Raw genomic sequence first — 15,590 nt, forward strand, 5'->3', positions numbered from 1 at the left:
CCACTTCTGGGTTCTCTATTCTGTTCCATTGATCTATGTGTCTGTTTTTGTGCCAGTACCACACTGTCTTGATGACCACAGCTTTGTAATACAACCTGAAATCTGGCATTGTGATGCCCCCAGCTAAGGTTTTCTTTTTTAAAATTCCCCTGGCTATTCGGGGTCTTTTCTGATTCCACACAAATCTTAAAATAATTTGTTCTAACTCTCTGAAGAAAGTCCATGGTATTTTGATAGGGATTGCATTAAACGTATAAATTGCCCTGGGTAACATTGACATTTTTACAATATTAATTCTGCCAATCCATGAGCATGGAATATTTTTCCATCTCTTTGTGTCTTCCTCAATTTCTTTCAGAAGTGTTCTATAGTTTTTAGGGTATAGATCTTTTACCTCTTTGGTTAGGTTTATTCCTAGGTATCTTATGCTTTTGGGTGCAATTGTAAATGGGATTGACTCCTTAATTTCTCTTTCTTCAGTCTCATTGTTAGTGTATAGAAATGCCATTGATTTCTGGGCATTGATTTTGTATCCTGCCACGCTACCAAATTGCTGTATGAGTTCTAGCAATCTGGGAGTGGAGGCTTTTGGGTTTTCTATGTAGAGTATCATGTCATCGGCGAAGAGGGAGAGTTTGACTTCTTCTTTGCCAATTTGAATGCCTTTAATGTCTTTTTGTTGTCTGATTGCTGAGGCGAGGACTTCCAGAACTATGTTGAACAGCAGTGGTGAGAGTGGACATCCCTGTCTTGTTCCTGATCTTAGGGGAAAGGCTCCCAGTGCTTCCCCATTGAGAATGATATTTGCTGTGGGCTTTTCGTAGATGGCTTTTAAGATGTCGAGGAAAGTTCCCTCTATCCCAACACTCTGAAGGGTTTTGATCAGGAATGGATGCTGTATTTTGTCAAATGCTTTCTCTGCATCTAATGAGAGTATCATATGGTTCTTGGTTTTTCTCTTGCTGATATGATGAATCACATTGATGGTTTTACGAGTGTTGAACCAGCCTTGTGTCCCAGGGATAAATCCTACTTGCTCATGGTGAATAATTTTCTTAATGTGTTGTTGGATCCTATTGGCTAATATCTTGTTGAGAATTTTTGCATCCATGTTCATCAGGGATATTGGTCTGTAATTCTCCTTTTTGGTGGGGTCTTTGTCTGGTTTCGGAATTAAGGTGATGCTGGCCTCATAGAACGAATTTGGAAGTACTCCATCTCTTTCTATCTTTCCAAACAGCTTTAGTAGAATAGGTATGATTTCTTCTTTAAACGTTTGATAGAATTCCCCTGGGAAGCCATCTGGCCCTGGACTCTTGTGTCTTGGGAGGTTTTTGATGACTGCTTCAATTTCCTCCCTGGTTATTGGCCTGTTCAGGTTTTCTATTTCTTCCTGCTCCAGTTTTGGTAGTTTGTGGCTTTCCAGGAATGCGTCCATTTCTTCTAGATTTCCTAATTTATTGGCGTACAGCTGTTCATAATATGTTTTTAAAATCGTTTGTATTTCCTTGGTGTTGGTAGTGATGTCCCCTTTCTCATTCATGATTTTATTAATTTGAGTCTTCTCTCTCTTCTTTTTAATAAGGTTGGCTAATGGTTTATCTATCTTATTAATTCTTTCAAAGAACCAACTCCTGGTTCTGTTGATCTGTTCCACAGTTCTTTTGGTCTCGATATCATTGAGTTCTGCTCGAATTTTAATTAACTCTCTTCTTCTGCTGGGGGTGGGGTCTATTTGTTGCTTTTTCTCTAGTTCCTTTATGTGTAAGGTGAGCTTTTGTATTTGAGATCTTTCCTGTTTTTGAATGTATGCTTGTATTGCGATGTATTTCCCCCTCAGGACTGCTTTTGCTGCATCCCAAAGATTTTGAACGGTTGTATCTTCATTTTCATTAGTTTCCATGAATCTTTTTAATTCTTCCTTAATTTCCTGGTTGACCTTTTCATCTTTTAGCAGGATGGTCCTTAACCTCCACGTGTTTGTGGTCCTTCCATATTTCTTGTTGTGATTAAGTTCTAATTTCAAGGCATTATGGTCTGAGAATATACAGGGGACTATCCCGATCTTTTGGTATCGGTTCAGACCCGATTTGTGACCCAGTATGTGGTCTATTCTGGAGAAAGTTCCATGTGCACTTGAGAAGAATGTGTATTCAGTTGAGTTTGGATGTAAAGTTCTGTAGATATCTGTGAAATCCATCTGGTCCAGTGTATCATTTAAAGCTCTCGTTTCTTTGGAGATATTATGCTTAGAAGACCTATCCAGGGTAGAAAGAGCTAGATTGAAGTCACCAAGTATAAGTGTATTATTATCAAGGTATTTCTTGAGTTTGGTTATTAATTGGTTTAAATATTTGGCAGCTCCCACATTCGGGGCATATATATTGAGGAGTGTTAAGTCCTCTTGTTGGATAGATCCTTTGAGTATGAGATAGTGTCCCTCTTCATCTCTCACTATAGTCTTCGGGGTAAATTTTAATTTATCTGATATAAGGATGGCAACCCCTGCTTTCTTTTGAGGACCATTTGAATGGTAAATGGTTCTCCAACCTTTTATTTTCAGGTTGTAAGTGTCCTTCTGTCTAAAATGAGTCTCTTGTAGACAGCAAATAGATGGGTCCTGCTTTTTTATCCAGTCTGAAACCCTGCGCCTTTTGATGGGGTCATTAAGCCCATTCACATTCAGAGTTACTATTGATAGATATGAGTTTAGTGTCATCATATCTATTCAGTCCTTGTTTTTGTGGATTGTTCCACTGAACTTCTTCTTAAAGGGGAATTTTAAGAGTCCCCCTTAAAATTTCTTGCAGAGCTGGTTTGGAGGTTACATATTCTTTCAGTTCCTGCCTGTCTTGGAAGCTCTTTATCTCTCCTTCCATTTTGAATGAAAGCCTTGCGGGGTAAAGTATTCTTGGTTGCATGTTCTTTTCATTTAGGACCCTGAATATATCCTGCCAGCCCTTTCTGGCCTGCCAGGTCTCTGTGGAGAGGTCTGCTGTTACCCTAATATTCCTCCCCATAAAAGTCAGGGACTTTTTTTCTCTTGCTGCTTTAAGGATCTTCTCCTTATCTTTGGAATTTGCAAGCTTCACTATTAAATGTCGAGGTGTTGAACGGTTTTTGTTGATTTTAGGGGGGGATCTCTCTATTTCCTGGATCTGAATGCCTGTTTCCCTTCCCAGATTCGGAAAGTTTTCAGCTAGGATTTGTTCAAATACATATTCTGGCCCTCTGTCCCTTTCCGCGCCCTCGGGAACCCCAATTAAACGTAGGTTTTTCTTCCTCAGGCTATCATTTATTTCCCTTAATCTATCCTCATGGTCTTTTAATTGCCTGTCTCTTTTTTCCTCAGTTTCCCTCTTTGCCATCAACTTGTCTTCTATGTCACTCACTCGTTCTTCCACCTCGTCAAGCCTCGTCGTTAGGACTTCTAGCTTGGATTGCATCTCATTTAATTGATTTTTAATTTCTGCCTGATTAGATCTAAATTCTGCAGTCATGAAGTCTCTTGAGTCCTTTATGGTTTTTTCTAGAGCCACCAGTAGCTGTAAAATAGTGCTTCTGAATTGGCTTTCTGACATTGAATTGTAATCCATATTTTGTAACTCTGTGGGAGAGTGGGCTGTTTCTGATTCTTTTTTTTGAGGGGTTTTCCTTCTAGTCATTTTGTTCAGTGCAGAGTGGCCAAAAACAAGTTGTATTGGGAAAAGGAGAAAAAGAGAGAGAAGGAAAGAAAAGAGAAAAAGAAAAAAGAGAAAGAAGAAAAAAATAGGGGAAAAAGAGAAGAAAAAGAAAGAAAAAGAAAGAAAGGAGAAAAAAGAAAAAAGGGGGGGTGGGGGAAGCAATCAGAAATCAAGAAGAAAGAGAGAAAAAAAAAGCGCAAAACAAAACAAAACAAAAAAAAAAACAAAAACAAAAAAACAAAAAACAAAAAAAACCACGGGGGAGTATCTTCCGATTCTGTGTAGTTTAAGTCCCTTGACTTCCCTTGGAACTGGTCCGTCTCGCTGGTCTTCTGGGGGAGGGGCCTGCTGTGCTGATTCTCAGGTGTTGGCACTTGGGGGAGCTGCTCTGCCCCTGCCTGGTGCAGGGCTCGGTGGGGGTTGTTGACCCCGTGAGGCCCCGGGAGGAAGCCACAGTGGCGGGGGCAGCTCTGGGACCCTGGATCCAGCCCCCGCAGTAGCTCCGGGGCTCTCCGTCTGCAGGGCCTGGGGGCTCCGGGGCGGGGCCGCTGATCTGCTCAGTTCCAGGCAGGAGCGTCCTTGCTGTCGTGGGCCCTCCCGGCCTCTGCCTGTCCCGGGGGAGGCCGGATCCTGGGCTGTGTCCCGGCGCCCTGTGCTCCGGGGCCTGCGCAGTTGGATTCGCGCTCCCGGCGGTGCAGCCCCCTCCGCGGAGCCGCCGCCCGAGCCTCTCCGAGCTGTTCCCGGAGCCGCGCAGCCCCCTCCGCGCGGAGTTTCTTCCTCTGCGCGAGACGCCGCCGCTGAGCTGTTCCCGGAGCCGCGCAGCCCCCTCCGCGGAGCCGCCGCCCGAGCCCCTCCGAGCTGTTCCCGGAGCCGCGCAGCCCCCTCCGCGGAGCTTCTTCCTCCGCCCGAGCCGCCGCCGCTGAGCTGTTCCCGGAGCCGCGCAGCCCCCTCCGCGGAGCCGCCGCCCGAGCCCCTCCGAGCTGCTCCGGGTCCCGCCGAGCGCTGCAGCCCTTAGGGAGCTCGGCGCACTCTCCCGGGGCGCAGGTGCCTGTTAGTGTCCCAGGGAGCCCGAGGGCATCCCTGCCCTCCTGGGGTCCTGCTCTTACTCCCTGCGGGCCCCTTTCCGCGGGAAGGTTGGTGCAGCTCCTGCTCCTCGGGACGGGGCTCTCCTGTCCTGGGGACACTCGCCCCGGCCTCAGCCCGGCTCCTCGGGGGCCCCTCCCCCTTGGAGGCCTTTTGTGTCTTTATTTCTTTTTCCCCGTCTTCCTACCTTGATAGAAGCGCGAACTCTTCTCACTGTAGCGTTCCAGCTGGTCTCTCTTTAAATCTCAGGCCGAATTCGTAGGTTTTCAGGATGATTGGATGGTTTTCTAGGTAATTTGCTGAGGACAGGTGACCTGGAGACCCTACTCCTCCGCCATCTTGCCCCTCCCCCCCGAAAGAAATTTTTTTAAAGTAATTGAAAAGCATTTGTTTCTAGCAATGTGGTAAAGATGGTTTGTAACATGTAAACATACTGGATAAAATAAACAATTCTCAAATACAGATCTGAGCTGAGAATAAGCAGAAAAAACAAATTCCAGAATGAAACTTGCTGCGGATACTGGCATTAGCCAATAGAAAATATATAATAAGCATTTAAATCTTTATGAAGGATAAAGAAGAGAATTTTTTTTTTTTTTTAAGAATAAGCAGGGATCCCTGGGTGGCTGAGCGGTTTAGCACCTGCCTTTGGCCCAGGGTGTGATCCTGGATTCCCAGGATCAATTCCCGCATCAGGCTCCCTGCCTTGAGCCTGCTTCTCCCTCTGCCTGTGTCTTTGCCCCTCTCTCTCTGTGTCTCTCATGAATAAATAAATTTAAAAAATCTTAAAAAAAAGAATAAGCAATAAAAGGCTATCACAAATGAGCAGATATATTTGATAAAGAACTAAACATAACTTCTCAAAATAAGTTACACATACATGCATACTGATTGAATTAGAAATTTGATGGGTGGATTAAATACTATATTAGACAAAGCAGAAGAAAGATTTGGTTTACTGGACTAAAGAAAAAAAATCAGAATAAGTCTGATGTGAGGAAGTAAAAGGAAAAATAAAAAGAAGATTTTAGTGATAGATGATAGAAAATATATGTCTTATTGAAAATCTAGAAAAAATATATAGAGAGATAACAGAGGAGAAGCTGAGCAAAAAGAATGAGAAACCAGCTGATTATTTTTTAATATGATAGAAGACAAAAATTCAACAATGTGCCATAAGTATATCACAAGGAGCTGAAAACTAAAGACAAATAAAGGATCTTAAAAGTAGTCAGAGAGAAAGATAAATGATCTACCACAAACTAACCACAAGACTGAAAGTTGACATAGCAATAGAAGAGAGAAAGAGAAGGCTTGCATATCTTCAATATAATGACAGTAAATAGCTCTCAACTTAGATTCTAGATTTAGTGATTCCATCTTTTAAGAATAAAAAGAAAATAAAGACACTTTCAAATAAAATCTAAAATAAATTTATATCAGTGCCTCATTGATAGAATTTGGAAGGATATACTTTACAGGGGTGGGGGGGACAAACAAACAATCTCAGAAGGAAGGTCAGAGGTATAAAAAATTTTGAGCAAAGAAAATAGTAAACATATGAATAAGTATAAACAAATAGCTATTTTGTGAAACAATAAGAATGACATCTGTGAGTGTATGAGTGTGTGTGCGTGTGTCTCATCTAGGATACATCATTTAAAATTTCAGGCTGAAGTCATATATGAGCATGAATACCAAAATATTTCAAATATTTTAGCAAATAAAATCCAATAATAAATTGAAAAGATAGTATATTTTGACCGAGTTGAGAGTATTTCAGGAAAGAATAGGTTGATTTAAAAATTACAAAACAAATTAATAAGATATATCACATTGACGGAGAAAAAGCATTAGGTAGATTTCGATAGCCATTAATAATTAAAACAAACCAAACAGGGGAATCCCTGGGTGGCTCAGAGGTTTAGCACCTGCCTTTGGCCCAGGGCGCGATCCTAGAGTCCCGGGATCGAGCCCCGCGTCAGGCTCCCTGCATGGAGCCTGCTTCTCCCTCCTCCTGTGTCTCTGCCTCTCTCTCTCTCTCTCTCTATGTCTATCATAAATAAATAAGTCTTTAAAAAAAATAAAAAAATAAAAACAGTGGTTACAAAAACAAAAACTCCTTGTAATTTAGGAAACTCCTTGTAATTTAGGAATAGAAGAACAATTGTGTCGGGCAGCCCCGGTGGCGCAGCAGTTTAGCGCCGCCTGCAGCCCAGGGCGTGATCTGGAGACCCTGGATCGAGTCCCACATCGGGCTCTCTGGGTGGAGCCTGCTTCTCCCTCTGCCTGTGTACTCTGCCTGCCTCTCTCTCTCTCTCTCTCTCTCTCTCTCTCTCTGCATCTCTATGAATAAATAAATAAAATCTTTAAAAAAAAGAATAATTGTATCCCTATGATAAAGGGCAAATAAAACTATATTGCAACCACATCTTATTTAATGGTGACTATTAAACACATTCCCATATGATCAGGAGCATTACCAGTTTTCTGCTATTACTCATCTATCCAACAGTCATTGAGCTCTCAGTTCAATAAACAAGGAAGAGAAATAGGTTGGGAAATAGGTAAAGGGTTTGGAAAAGAAGAGGCAGCTACTAGGACTATCTGCACCAGCACTGTAAAATAGAAATAAAATGGAGGCCACATATTTCAGTAGCCACACTTTTTGAAAGAGGTGCAAATTAATATACTATGCACAGATAGAAGCACAAAACAGATATGGATCAGAAGCAGATGCATCTATGCATGGAAATTTGCTGCATATTAGAGGTACTATTGTATTTCCGTACAGAAAGGGGAGATAATCAATTGATAATGCTGGAAAATTAGTTACCTACTTGGAAAAATAAAATTATGTTCTTCCCTATGTCATAAGCAAAAATCAACTCCAGATGTAACAATAAGGAAAGATAATTCCGCTATATCTGTGAATATGTGTATACAGAAAGATACCACAAAGAGAGAACAAGCCAAAAGCTAGCAGACAATATTTACCTAACAACAACTGAAAACAATTAATATCCAGTATATTAAAAGGGATTTCTATGAATCAGGGGTAGGGGGAAAGCAAATCATCCAGTGAGAAAAGGGTAGTAACTTTTAAGTATCTCACAGGAGAAAAAGAGTAAAAATATAGATATTTGTTCAACTTTTTTAGTAATTGGAGAAATGCAAATTAAAACCACAAGATGATGGCTTTTCACACTTGCCGTATTGGCAAGCTCCTCCTACTTCCATTTTCCTTTTTCTTTTTTAGAAATGTCTTACTAACTTTGACCATTTGTTCAGCTTATTAAATTACACAAAATCCTCCATGGAAATTTTTATTGGAGCAATGGCTCAAGTTGGGGAGAACTGAGTTTTTTATGATAGCTTTATATGCAGTGAAATGGTACATCTCTCCATTTAATTAGGTGTTTTTAAATGGATTTCAATGGAGTATTAAAATTTCCTTTAAAACAAGAGGCTTGCATTAAAAAAATTATTTCAGGTTACCTTAAAATTTTCATAGCTATTGTAAATGGTACAATGCTAATTATTAATTTTTCTATCCTACTACCAGAGAGTGTAATCTGAATGTCTCTTCTCCAGGAATACAAATATGATCCCAGCCAGTTGCATGTGGGACAGTTCTCCAGTGTGCAGATGTCTGAATCTCTTTGGCTCATGCCTGAAATCCGGGCCTTACTAATCACCCTCAGGGGGCTCTCACCCACTTCCTTCACTTCAGCATTTTGGAGGACCCTAAGTTAAGGACCTGTCTCTTTAGAGAGCATCTATGTCATGATGGAGGTGAGGGCCTCATCTCTAGCAGAAGCCCCTACCTGTGGCTGCTGGCACCTCAGCTCATACTGTCCCCCTCTGACATCACTCAGACCTATGTAGTGACCGAGGCCACTGACCATACGGTAACTCACTTCTTGAACAGTTTTCCTGAGCTTCTGAACAGCAAACATCTGACATCCACTTTATTCATGACAGACTGCTCTCCAGCCATGGTTCCTGTCTTCTCATTGCTGATGCTTCCTCTGGATGATAAAAAATAATAGTGAAATGGAATATAAAGGAAGGGAAAAGAAATGTTGGGAAATATCAGGAAGGGAGACAGAACATAAAGACTCCTAACTCTGGGAAACGAACTAGGGGTGGTGGAAGGGGAGGAGAGCGGGTGTTGGAGGGGAATGGGTGACGGGCACTGAGGTGGACACTTGACGGGATGAGCACTGGGTGTTTTTCTGTATGTTGGTAAATTGAACACCAATAAAAATTAATTTAAAAAAAAATCTGTCTTTACATAATGATTCTGACAACACTCTTGAGTCCCTAAAAACATGAAATATCATTTGTGTCTCTCCCTCTCCCTACTCTTCTTCTTTTCTCCTAACAGCTGATGGGGACTCCAGAAGGCAGAGGATGCAGTTGGCCCAGAGCCTTACACCGCTGAGGGTGAGAGCATCCTCTGTGGCCCCTTCTTCCTGCCTTCTTTATTCCTCACTGACATCCCAGTCTGTACCCAGGGCTTCCTGGCTTGTGCAGATCAGGAGATGTCTGGAAACCCAATGTAAATGTCCCTTTAGGTTTCTGTCAGTCACAGAAACCTGATAACAGTCTATGTCAGTTTGGAGGTGTCCAGCTTGGGCACTACCCATGTCCACACACTGGCTTTTCTCGGTTCAGAAAATCAGCCTCCACCTTTCACAGCCAAGCCTTTCAATGGGATCATCCTCCTGGGGCTTAGTTCTTGACAGCCATTGAAATGTAAATGACACCCTGCTCATGCTTCCCAAATTGAGGGGCACAGACCATAAATGTCCAATGAGGTGCTAATAAATGTTTGAAGAGAAAAAAAAAGGAATTCTGAAGTTAAAATAGTTTGGAAAACACCACATGCTCTTGGATAATTATCATGCATATTAGCACACTAAAAAATCTGTGAAGTCCTTTCATGAAAAAAATGCATTATTTTGTTTAGCCAGAATTTCCTAAACTTATGTGATAGATCCTGCTTTTCTTTCTTTCTTTATTTTTTTTCCTGCTTTTCTTTAAAAAAAAAAAAAAGATTTGGGGCAGCCCCAGTGGCGCAGTGGTTTAGTGCCGCCTTCAGCCTGGGGTGTGATCCTGGAGACCCGGGATCGAGTCCCACGTCGGGCTCCCTGCATGGAGCCTGCTTCTCCCTCTGCCTGTGTCTCTGCCTCTCTCTCTCTCTCTCTCTGAATAAATAAATAAATAAAAATAAATAAATAAATAAATAAATAAATAAATAAAGATTAAAAAAAAGATTTGGGGATCCCTAAGTGGCTCGATGGTTTAGCGCCTGCCTTTGGCCCAGGGCATGAATCTGGAGTCCCAGAATTGAGTCCCACATTGGGTTCCCTGCATGGAGCCTTCTTCTCCTACTGCCTATGTCTCTGTCTCTGTCTCTCTCATGAATAAAAAAAAATCTTTAATAAAATAAAAATTTAAAAAAAAAAGATTTTACCTATTTATTTGAGAAGAGAGAGCACACACACAAGCAGGAGGAACAGAAAGCAGAGAGAGAGGGAGAAGCAGACTCCCTGCTGAGCAGGGAGCCCAATGCTGGGCTTGATCCCAGGACCTGGAGATCATGACTTGAGCCCAAGGCAGATGCTTAACTGATTGAGCCACCCAGGTACTCCACGGACCCTACTTTTCTGATTAATATTTATTAACACTTCCAGGACACTAGCATTCTGCTGATCTCTGTTTGAGAGACACGGGTAAATTCTTTGCTCAAGGTCCTTTTCCTAAGCCTTTACACACAATTGAAGGACTTATTTTTGCTGCTGTCATTTCTTTACTGTTTTGAAATTCAGGATCATTCAACAATGTTCAGAATCAGTTTTCCTAGTGAGACTCAAATTGTGATTGCACCACCAAACCCCTTTCCTGAGTAGCTCTGGTCACTTGGAGCAGCTGATCCCCGGCCTCTTCCTCTCTTGTCCTTTGAAACTAGCCCAGAAAGTTTCCTCCTCAGACTTAGGGTGAGTGTCACTGAGCCTTCTACTTTCTTTCCATGGAAATTCTAACACTCCAGGCTTTGGCTTGCCTATCTTCTTGGTGTATTTCTATCTAGATTAACATTGCCTCCATTGTCCTTACAGCAGCCTCTTTGACTTTGGACAAATATCAAAGCAGAGAGTGAGGTTTGCCTTTGGCATTTTCTGCCAAGAGCTTAGGAGGCCATGAGGAACTGTCCAGGGCATCCCTGACCAGCCCTCAGAGAGGTTCTAGTTCAAACCTTCCATTTAACACAGAGGCGAAAGGGGGACCTGGGAGAATTGGTGTGTTGCTCAAAACTGCACAGAATGGCAGTAGCAGGATTCATTAGTAATCTGGAATTTAGGTCAATAGACTCCTAATCTTGTAGCAGAACATTTGGCGAGTGCAATGAACAAAATAAGAACAGAGATGTCAGATACATATTGCCCACTCCTTCTAATTATGTCTAAATACACTCTCCACAAAATAGATCATCCAAATCTTGGAAATATTACTCTATTTACATGGGTGCATATATCCTGTTGTGAATTTTGAAGTTGCCATTTATAAAGTCAGGAACCCATGTGAATGTGAATATTGTAGTTGAGGATGAGGACACCCCCTTCTCCCTAGGTTCCAACAGATCCATAGATTATAAATAAACAAGGTCATAGCAGCTGATTCAACAATTTAGGACTTCTGATAAATTGTAAGATAATTTAGCTAGACCTGAGATCTAGCCAGGCCTCCTCCTCTTCCTACCTTAGAGCTGTCCTCGGGTCACACCTGTGATGAAAGCTCTGTCAGCAATGTGCTCATTCAGCTGTTTGAGAGGAGCACAGAGCAACATGTCTCCCTGGGTTGGACTCATGAAAGGTTGTCTTGTGAGCAGAGGGGAGCCTCTTTGCCAATTTAAGTTAACTGCATGGAGAACAGCTCACAGAGTCCTTCTAGCTCACCTGTTTGCTTTCTCATCACCTTCCCTGGGCCACAGGGAGATGCCAGTCCTGGCCAGGGGTCTCCATCTTTGGCTGGGCAGAGAGGGCACTGATCTTGTGATCTTTGGGGGATATTATACTCCTGGCAGCAGGCAAATGCCTGGAACTCCTATAGCTAATGAGGTTCTGACTGCTTGCCAGTGACCACCTGTGGCTGCCTTACTTAGCCATTTATGGAAACAGCAGCCCCTGCAGACATAGACTACTAAAGCCAGATATATACAAAGAAACTAGACAGCATTGGGTATTAAGATTCTGAATATTACTCTTTTCCGAATACATGTCAGACACTTACCTGTCAAGTGGACAGTCTTTGTCCTTTCAAAAGATGTACGTGGGGAGTCTGGTGACTCATTAGTTCAGTGTCTATCTCGTGGTTTTTGGCACAAATCGTAATCTTGAGGTTGTGAGATCACACCCTGTGTTGGGCTCTGCACTCAGCTTGGAGTCTGCTTCAGATTCTCTCTCCCTCTCCCTCCCACTCCCTCTTTCTCTCTCTCAAATAAATAAATAAAATCTTTAAAAAATAAAAATAAATAAATAAATAAAAATAAAGAGTAAGGCATTCATCATAATGTCAAGAGTAAACAAAAATTTATGAAACACTTAGAGGATTGCAAGTAGTAAACAAGTATTATTAAATTGTAAGGGCCGTATGCATGAGTGTAAAACAGAGGGTAAAGACAGCAGACAAGGTCTTCATAATGAAGGGCCTTGCCCAATGTCCTCAGGAGCTTTCACTGTTTCTTGTAATTTACCTCTGCAGCTATCAAGAGTTTTGATTCAGAGAACTGGCATGATGAGATCCACATTTTGGAGAAATATCACTGCATTTGTTGTAAGAACTAAAGGAAGGATAACAGTAGGAGTTATGTTAACAGTCTATAGACACATATAAAACACACAGATATACCCCACCACCACCACCCACACAATGTTGAAATATTTGGGGCATGGAGAGGTAGGCATAAATCTCAAGATAAATTTAGTGAGCAGAATAAACAAAAGTAGAAGTAGATATTCTGAATAGATGTGGAATATGAGGAAGAAGGAATTTAAGACTCTCCTGGCTTCTTGGCTTAAGCAGCTAGAGTGATGTGCCATTCCAAGAAACAAGAACCTTATGAAACTGTATGAGGAGAGACCACATTTGACAGGACAGTGATGGTTTTGTTCCAAACCAATTGACTTCTCAGTGCCAAGGACTTCTAGACTTACCATTTTAGGAATGCAGGCTTTGACTTGGACAGATGTTTGTGCTGGAGAGAGAAAGCCGAGATCATTCAGCACAGAGTGACATGTAAAGGTGTGATCACAGCTTAGAGTCTCCGGAGAGCATGTGGGGAATGTCTGGGTGTTGGGATTATTCATGACACAGCTATAAGTTCCTGCAATACACAGAGGTTAAACATCTCACCTATAGCCCTTCATTCTAAAATAATAACCCAGTAGCTCCAATGGCTTATAGTTGGAAATATCATTGTATCCATGTGATCTACTTGTATGCTGAAATAATAATACATAAGTACTAACCCACTGCTCAGACCTTCTCCTTTCTTCCATGCTCCCATCTGCTGCAAAAACTTCCCATTTTTTGGTTCTTTTTTTCTGGAACATTCTCACCATCCTGTTCCAACCTAAATCCTCCTCCCATGTTCTCTTGCCACTCAGATCTCAGCTCCAGGTCTCCCTGCCCCGTACCTTTCCAGTCTGGGTCACATTTCCATCCTAATAGTGCTCATCTTAACCTGTAGTGATTTCCTTACTTTCATTATTGAAAATTTCAAACATAAGAAAGTAGAGAAAATGATATATTAAATTCCCATCTACCCAATTCCTGGCAATAGTTAACTTTTTGCTGATTTTGTTCTTTCTGTCCCCTACTTCATTTTTTTTATTTGAGTATTATAAAATGAATTACATAGAATAATGTCCTTTCTCCTCTACTACCCCTTTCTCCTATTACTTCACTATACATTATGCATTTTCAAATGATAAATAACATATAATTTCTACCATGATACTATTGCTAGAGAAAATCAACAGAAACATGGACTGCCCAGTCCACGTGTAACGTCCTCCACTTCTTTTTTTTTTGAATCAGAACCTGAACAGGGTTTACATATTGGACCTGATGGTTAAAATCCCTTCAGGTGTCCTGTTTGTTTGTTTTTAATGTTTCCATGCTTTCTATTTAAAAAAAAAATGTTCAGTGTTGTGACAGGAATGAAATAATGTATCCTGTTGACTTGACCAATTGCTTCCTTGTGGTATTCTTCAAAATATGCTTCAAATCCCTGGTCAAGACCACTTCAGAGGTACTTCCTATTATATCTCATCAAGTCCATATGTGGTATAGACATCTAGTTGATTCACCTGAGATGATAACATCAGTTTGATTCATTCATTTCACAGTTCTGTTGACTTTAACTAATTGCTTTGATATTCAATGAAGTATCTGCTTAGGAACATTTTACCATTAGAAATAGAAAAATGATGACTTCTAAAACTATTTATCCTTCTGTGTTTATTACCTATAATTTTTCCATAAAGAAAAAAAATTGTCCTTTTACACAATTTGGTTGGTTATCCAGAAAACAGTTCTACTATTTACACTTTATACTGAAAAGAACAAGTTAAATACTTCTTTCCGTCTATCAATTTTTTTTGAGTAATAAGCTATTGTCCTCACGACCTGCTTTGGGGGGGCTTTTTAAATGTCCATATTGTATCAGCTTTGGACATTTAGAGTCAAAGTCTCTGTGTTCTCTTCCTTTGTTCTTTGACAAGAGCCCATTAATCATTCATTACTTCCTTGTTTCTGAAAGAATATGATGTCCAGGCTCATCTTGTATGTGCCTCTGACAAGAAAGCAGACATTCTTTTGAACATGCCTCATTCCTTCTAATGGAAAATGTCATTTAGAGACCATGATCTCTCAGTGTTAAGAAGTGTTTATTGGATTGTCATTACTCTTAGGTCTTTCAGTATGCGATTTATTTATTTATTTATTTATTTATTTATTTATTTAATACACAGAGAGGAGAGAGAGAGAGAGAGAGAGAGAGAAGCAGAGACACAGGCAGAGGGAGAAGCAGGCTCAGTGCAGGGAGCCTGATGCGGGACTCGATCCCAGGACCCCAGGATCACACCCTGGGCAGAAGGCAGGCGATAAACTGCTGAGCCACCCAGGGATCCCCCTCAGTATGCATTTTAACAGCAAACAGTTCATGATGAATTTATATTCGTTTTAACCTTTCTAAAAAACCTCGCTTGCTTCTTTGATTTTATATTAATTGGAAAATCTTTGTTTTTGCTAATATTAGCAAATTGCATATTCATTTTATCATAAAATTATAATTTCAAAAATAACAGCACTAATATTACTAAAAAATTAAAACTACTGGGATCTCTGGGTGGCTCAGTGGTTTGGTGCCTGCCTTTGGCCCAGGGCATGATCCTGGAGTTCCAGGATCAATTCCCACATCAGGCTCCCTGCATGGAGCCTGCTTCTCCCTCTGCCTGTGTCTCTGCCTCTCTCTCTGTCTCTCTCTGTCTCTGTCTCTATCTCTATCTCTGTCTCTGTCTCTGTCTCTCTGTGTGTGTCTTTTATGAATAAATAAATAAAAATCTTAAAAAAATAAGACTACTGAATGAAATTTAAGATTTACATATATTGCACCTCTTTACTACTAATTATGTCAGTGTATATTTTATTAGGAAATATTAAAGATATTTTTGTAAGACCATAGCTTTATTATCAAAAATTTTAGCTAGGTCTTTCTCAAGTTTTGAGCTCAAATTAAAATTTTCATAGTACTCT

This window comes from Vulpes lagopus, chromosome 2 (assembly GCF_018345385.1).
Source record: "Vulpes lagopus strain Blue_001 chromosome 2, ASM1834538v1, whole genome shotgun sequence".
Taxonomy (NCBI): domain Eukaryota; kingdom Metazoa; phylum Chordata; class Mammalia; order Carnivora; family Canidae; genus Vulpes; species Vulpes lagopus.